Source organism: Macrobrachium rosenbergii, chromosome 2 (assembly GCF_040412425.1).
Source record: "Macrobrachium rosenbergii isolate ZJJX-2024 chromosome 2, ASM4041242v1, whole genome shotgun sequence".
Taxonomy (NCBI): domain Eukaryota; kingdom Metazoa; phylum Arthropoda; class Malacostraca; order Decapoda; family Palaemonidae; genus Macrobrachium; species Macrobrachium rosenbergii.
In genome coordinates this window covers 21,045,819-21,053,318 of record NC_089742.1, presented here as the reverse complement: position 1 = coordinate 21,053,318, position 7,500 = coordinate 21,045,819, and positions in this window count along the sequence as shown.

The window sequence follows — 7,500 nt, the reverse complement described above, 5'->3', positions numbered from 1 at the left end:
GGCCAGCATTCGTTGCTTTTGTATACACGGTCGTTTTAAACAGACCTTCTTGTTGTTTTACCAGGACGTCAAGAAACGGTAAAGTCTTCTGCTGGCTGTGCTCTGTGGTGAAGTTGAGCACCGAGTTTCTTTTCAGAGCATCTGCCAGTTTTCTGGCATCATCGGTTTCTGTTATTGTAACGAATATGTCGCCAATGTACCGCCCATAAATCTCAGGTTTTTGATGTTCTCGGAAGGTCCTTTCTTCGACGGTGGCCACGTACATATTTGCGAAAAGGACCCCAAGTGGGGATCCCATGGCAACTCCATCTACTTGCCGAAATAATTCCCCCCGATGAGAGAGGAAAAGGGCCTCCGTAGGACTGGCCTTCAGCATATCTTGGAGGACATCTTCGGAAATGGGCAGCGGGTTCTTGTCGGACCTGTATACACGATCAAGGATGATGCTGATCGTTTCTTCGACAGGAACATTCGTGAACAAACTTTCAACGTCGAGTGAGGCGATATCGTCTTCTGGTCCTTTTTCATGCAGGAGGTCAAGGAATTCCACCGCTGATTTCAGTGAAAATGTGCCGGGTATGTAAGGTATCAGCAGATCATTCAGGATCTTCGCTATCCTATAGGTTGGGGATGTCATCTGAGAGATGATGGACTTTAGTTGGTTGCCTGCTTTATGGGTTTTCACTGTCCCGTAGCAGCAACCGGGCCCATAATCTTATTTCACCTTAGGGAATTTTACACCGTCTTGTTGATTGTTGGCCCTAGTCTCAAGCCTTGAACTTTTCTTTCTGAGGTCCTCGGTGGGGTCCTTTGTTAAATGTTGGAACAAAGTCAAAACAGTTGATACCTCTTCATTTACATATTATACAGATGAACTCTCTCTCATATTTACACACACACACACACACACACACACACACACACACACACACACACACACACATTTATATATATATATATATATATATATATATATAAATATATATATATATATATATATATATATATATATATATATATATATATATATATATATATATATATATATATATATATATATATATATATATATATATATATATATATATATATATATATATATATATATATATATATATATATATATATATATATATATATATATATATATATGTGTGTGTGTGTGTGTGTGTGTGTCTGTTTTATGTGTATGTCGTGTTAAAAAAAGAACTGTTCCAATCAATGATCTCTGATTATCAAGTGAGATTTTCTCATAACGTACACAGAAAAAATAAAAACATTCATACACAATATTAAGATTTTTATTAAAGTAAGATATTACAATTTCCCGTTTCTCCTCAGCCATCATCTGACATTCCATGCTCCACGATTGGTTATGTTTATCATTGCTAGAAAGTATTAGATTACAAGCATCCATTTCACAATTTGCAAACCCGTATTTCATTCCTTTAGAAACTCATCAGTGGTATATCACAGACATATCCTCTTTATTTGAATATAGCATGAAAGAAACAAAGCAAATGTATACTGTCTTGAAGAGCAAGGTTGTGAACTGTAAATAAAAAAAAATCAGGGTTAAACAGCTGAATGGAGAATTAAGGCTTATTAAATGTTCTTTTGCTTTCATAGGGAGTCAATAATGTATGAATATGTCATTCAAGGTAACGTTACAGAATTCTAAAAACAAGAAATAAATAATAGTGTTAGAAATCACCTGCACACTTTGTACTGAATCATGACTTAATTGAGTCATCAGGACATCTGTGTTCTATTCTGGCAATTCTCGCTCCTTTGACTCTAACTGTTTAATCTCTAGGATTTAGGACACATCAACGTCTCATGTCCATTTGCTAAGTAAATCATATTCTCATTGCTAGTATAAGTTACATTGTAAGTTGTTCCATAAGTGCTGTGTTGCACAGCATTGTACCTCCAAATTATTATTATTATTATTATTATTATTATTATTATTATTATTATTATTATTATTATTATTATTATTATTATTATTATTATTATCCAAGGGATCTGACAGCTAAAAAAACCTAAAAACAGCAAAATAAGCAAGCCCACAAATATTATTATTATTATTATTATTATTATTATTATTATTATTATTATTATTATTATTATTATTATTATTATTATTATTATTATCCAAGGGATCTGACAGCTAAAAACCCAGAAAACAGCAACATAAACCAGCCCACAAATATGTCTATGAGAAAAGAGCATTATAGCAACATTTCACATGACATAGAATTGCAAACAGACCTGGAGAGAAGCAGATGAATGCCATCATAAAGAACCCGTATTTTTAGCTTTGCCGAGAAGAAAAACATTAAAACAGCTACGCAAAAGAAATCCCTTTTGGTTATTACGCTCCCCTTGGCCTTTTGAAAATGCCTTTGTTGATGACCTAAATCTCCGACGATCTTCTGACGTCAGTATCGGCGAAAATACAATAGATGAAAAGCAAGTCGACAATAACAGCAGGAATGTTTGTGGGAAACTCTGAAATGCTGGCTTTTTAGAGCGACATGTGACGCCGATGTACGTCCTAGGTCAGTTCAATTAAGCGCATGGAATTCCACTATGGAATCTCCATACACCTTTTAAAGGAAAGAGGATGGACAAAAACAATCTAACAGTTATCTTGCGAATTTGAATGCGATATTGCATTCTAAAGAAACAGTGTTATAAATCAAAGTTTCAGGGAAGGCTAGATAACCATTCATGAATGGCAAAGCCTTCACCAGTTAAAACAGAGAAAGTTGCCTAAGAAGTGCTACCGTTTATTGATATGACATATCAACACGCTGTAAGGTTTGATATTCAAGATTTTCATGCACATCTAACCTAGACTTTTTGAAAGTGTACTTTTCATATGAAATGGACATCTAGTTCGTAAAAGACCCTATTAATGAATTATCAAAAATCTATAAAGTGTTAGATGAGTAATTGACATCAACATACAGCCTGATTAGGCCTTTATCTAACACCGGTGCACACATAAAGACAATCCATCATAAATACAATACTTATCAATAAAATGACAGCATTTAATAGCCTTATTGAATTTTGGAGCTCATTTCTCAATAAGGATGAATCTGACGTAAATATAAAAATTCTCATGTAGGAGGCAATAAAAAAAAAGAAATTTATACCTTTTATTTCCCCTTCTTCTAGTTATTATTATCATTATCACCACTCTCGTTGTTTTTGCTGCTGTTATTACTGTTGTGGTCCTCGATATCATTACTCTATACGAACTGGTTAATCGATTTACTTAGCATCCTGTAGTGCAACCAGTAAAATTACTCTAGAAAAGGTGATCATAAGTAAAATATTCATTAAGGCGCAATCAGCTAAAGTGGATCAGCGGTGCCCCATTTACATTCCATCTCATGTCTGTTAGCTCCTGGCCTACTTCCGTCCAGTCCACTAGCTAATCAGCATTTTTTAATAATTTATGAACTCCATTTCTTTATTTTTACTTGTTCCTTTGTATCCTTATGAACTCTATGCTGAAAATGATATGTCCTGAACAATACATTTCATGACACGTCACAAAAGTTTCCATTTCAATTCAGTCTGGTCCTCAAAACATGAATAAATCCGTTTTGCATGTAGTGCCCATTTTATAGTCTATTCTTAATCTTCCACAAAATGATCAAGATACCTCGTATATCTTTCACAATAAATATACATCTTCTTTTGACCAGTTACATCAAATTGAAATTAGGGTTATCAAAAGCACAATAGTACGTCTCGAGCATGTTATATCCACCTATCTCTTTCATAAAGGAAACTGATATCTAATCATATTCACCAGAGAATGCAGGCTAATGCCAGCAAGGGTCCTTATGGTTAGTTGTTGAAGTGAGGGTAGAAGACGGCTGGTGTAGACCTATAGATTCGGATTCACCAACGAGACTTAAAATTAATGATGGTTGTAAGTTTAAATTAAGCTGTCTTTTATGTCAAGAGGAATAAGAAGTCTGGTTTTTACTTCTAGTTCCCTCCCAAACAAAGGATATATTTTGTTTTTGCTCAGTTGTGCGAACGAATACGTCGTAGTCATCATAAATGGAAAAATGATTCTCTTTGTTCTCTCAACTTGAGTCAGTGTGGTGGTACCTCTAAATGCATTGTGTGGATGATATTGGGGGGGGGGCGGTGAATCTAGGCCTAAGGACGTTGCTGCAGGGATGGCATTAATATATTCATTAACTCAGTCTAAATAAAAAAAGAAAAAAAAAAAGATGATAAAGTTTCTAACTTTATTTTTTTGGGGGTTGGGGATTAGGGAGGAAGAAATAGTGCTTTGTTCTTATCTGTTCCCCTTAATCAACTTTCTGCCTCTTTTGCATCAATGAATGTTTCGATTGCTGGTAATACCCGCTAGTCCACATCTTCCTAGATTATTTGCAGTGCAGCAGTACTTAGGTTACATTTCAAACTGGATGTCTCCTTCCATTTATTGTCAGCGGTTCTAGCTCTCTTCTTCTTCTATTTACTCTTACTGTTATAGTTTCCATCCTGTCCTCAGGGAGGCAGATTTTTTCCTCTTTGGAGCTATACAACGTTCCTTTCTCTAATCCCCCTCTTTTTTTGTTTTCTTTCTTTCAGGCCTAAGCTTGACAAAGGCATTTTATTTCTCTGCCACTGACCTTTACAATATACATTTATATATATATATATATATATATATATATATATATATATATATATATATATATATATATATATATATATATATATATATATATATATATATATATATACATGTGCCCTTGTGGAGAAAAGAGAAACAACAGGTGGTTGCTAGGCCCTTTCGACACACAGTCCTTTACTAGCAGACTGCTAGTAAAGGACCGTGTGTCGAAAGGCCCAGTATCACTCTGTTGTTTCTCTTTTCCTCCAAGGCATTTGCCTTTATTTATACATTCATCAAGTTTCATGTCTTAAACAAAGATTCAGCTATACACACACACACACACACACACACACACACACACACACACATATATATATATATATATATATATATATATATATATATATATATATATATAAGTTCAATTAAATCCTTTTGTGAATTATATGTATAACTATATATATATATATATATATATATATATATATATATATATATATATATATATATATATATATATATATAATTCAAAAAGGCCCTAACTGAACTTTTAAAAAAAAAAAACCTAGAGTTTCTGAATCATTTTCTTGTAAATCTAAATAGGTGATCAAAGATCATCTTTATATTGGCTTTAAGTTATTTGATAAAACTAAAACACAAAATCATCAGTCACATACTTTTCTTTTTCTTTTTCGATACGCTCAAACAATTAGTGAAAAATTACCAAATCGTTTTTCGTAGACATCACTTTAGATGGAAAATCCAATACAAAGCGTGTCTTCCAATGATTGTTTGACTCGTGTTATGGTAGTTAGTATCAGAACAAGAAAAGTTACAACTATTAGAACAGATTATTTTATAATAATAATAATAATAATAATAATAATAATAATAATAATAATAATAATAATAATAATAATAATAATAATAATAATAATATTGTGTTAAAAAGGATGGCTGCATCTTGCGAGTAAATCTTACATGGAGTCTTCTCAATCATTCCTTATGATACTTTTGTCTTCCATGTTAATATTGGTCAACAACTGGCCATTGTTCATATTTCGGAAAAGAGGTCTACTTCCTTCTAATAATAATAATAATAATAATAATAATAATAATAATAATAATAATAATAATAATAATAATAATAATAATAATAATAATAATAATAATAAATTTGCTACTAAAATATTTCCCCTCAGAAAATAACGAATAAATCAAAATAGTGTTTTACACGAAACAAGTCCTGTATACGTAATGCTCTAATGTATATAGCATCACTTTTCTACCAAAGTGAAAGATTACGGTTATATGTTATAATAACAGGAACTAACTGCTAAATGTCAGAACTCTAGCAATGCTTATAATTCAATTATTTTGCCCTTCAAGTCCCTCGTTTTCTAGAAAAGCTGGAAGCACAGATTAATTTTAAAGCTCTTTCCTTTCCCGAGAAGCAGGATGGTCCATTTCTGTTTGCATAGCATTATAGCAGGAGGGGTTTTTAAATATCAGCCTCAAAGGCCTTACTAATAAATGTAGAGGAGAGTAATTCTTTATTTATCATCGTTTCAACTCGTTCTCTTAAAATTTGTATGATAGACTAAACAGAAATACGGTTTTATAGCTATTGACGTTCTACTGTGTTTTATGTTTAGCAATCTTAATGTTTTTTTTTCTAGAAGACCAAAATGTTCACTTAAAAACTGTTGTAGATTATATTTTATATTCATGATTTAATTTACGAACTCACATTTATTAATATAGTGAACAATTTTCCGAAATTTATAATTTTCCTAATAGGGTTTTTCATTTTAGACATTTATAAGCTGAGAGTAAATTATCAATAATCTTAACATAACAACCATTGTATATCAATTTCTCTATTTTGCATAACCTGTTTTCTTTTATTATCTGTGGAAATATAAGTTTCCATATTTAATGTTTCTTTTCATTTCATTGCAGAGTGCATAATCCCTTTTCAGTATCATGAACAGAGCAGGACTTTTTCTTGACTCCACTCTGACTCTGGCTTTATTCAGTCTGTGGTTCGTAAGTTTCCAGTACCGTTTGATTGAACCACAGACCTTACAAATGCAAGATTAGTTTATATCATATATATATATACTTTTCTATATATATATGACTCTGGCTATATATATATATATATATATATATATATGTTTGTTGTGTGTGTGACCTGTGCATATAAGATTATTTATATATATATATATATATATATATATATATATATATATATATATATATATATATATATATATATATATATATACATACATATATACATACATACATACATATATATAGTGGCCGGTATGGAGACTCCTGGATTTTTATCCCGGTAATTTCACTCAGGGTATTTTGACTCCCCGTAAACTGAAATCCCGATAATTTCACCCCCAAAAATAAACAAATAACCTATTTAGAAAGCATATATATATATTTTTTTAAATAGCTTAAGGCAGTTACCTTATTTAGGAAATGGAAATGACATAATTTGATTGTTTCGTGAGTTGAAGGCTTAGTTTACATTTGTTTTATTCAAGTATAAAAGTAACATATAACAGTTTCATATGAGCTCCTGGAGGTATAAAGACATTTTTTATAACCATGTCTCGTACCATTCAGAGCATCCGTGGAGGATAGGAACTCTTACATGACTTAGATTATGTTTACGAAAGGCAGAAAACAAACGCTGATTGGTCAAAAATTTATTGGAAGTGTGAATTGAAGAGTTGTAAAGCACGCCTACATACATTAATCGGCGTGCTTTGCCACTCTTCACACTTCCAATAAATTTTTGTTTTCTGCCATTCGTGAAT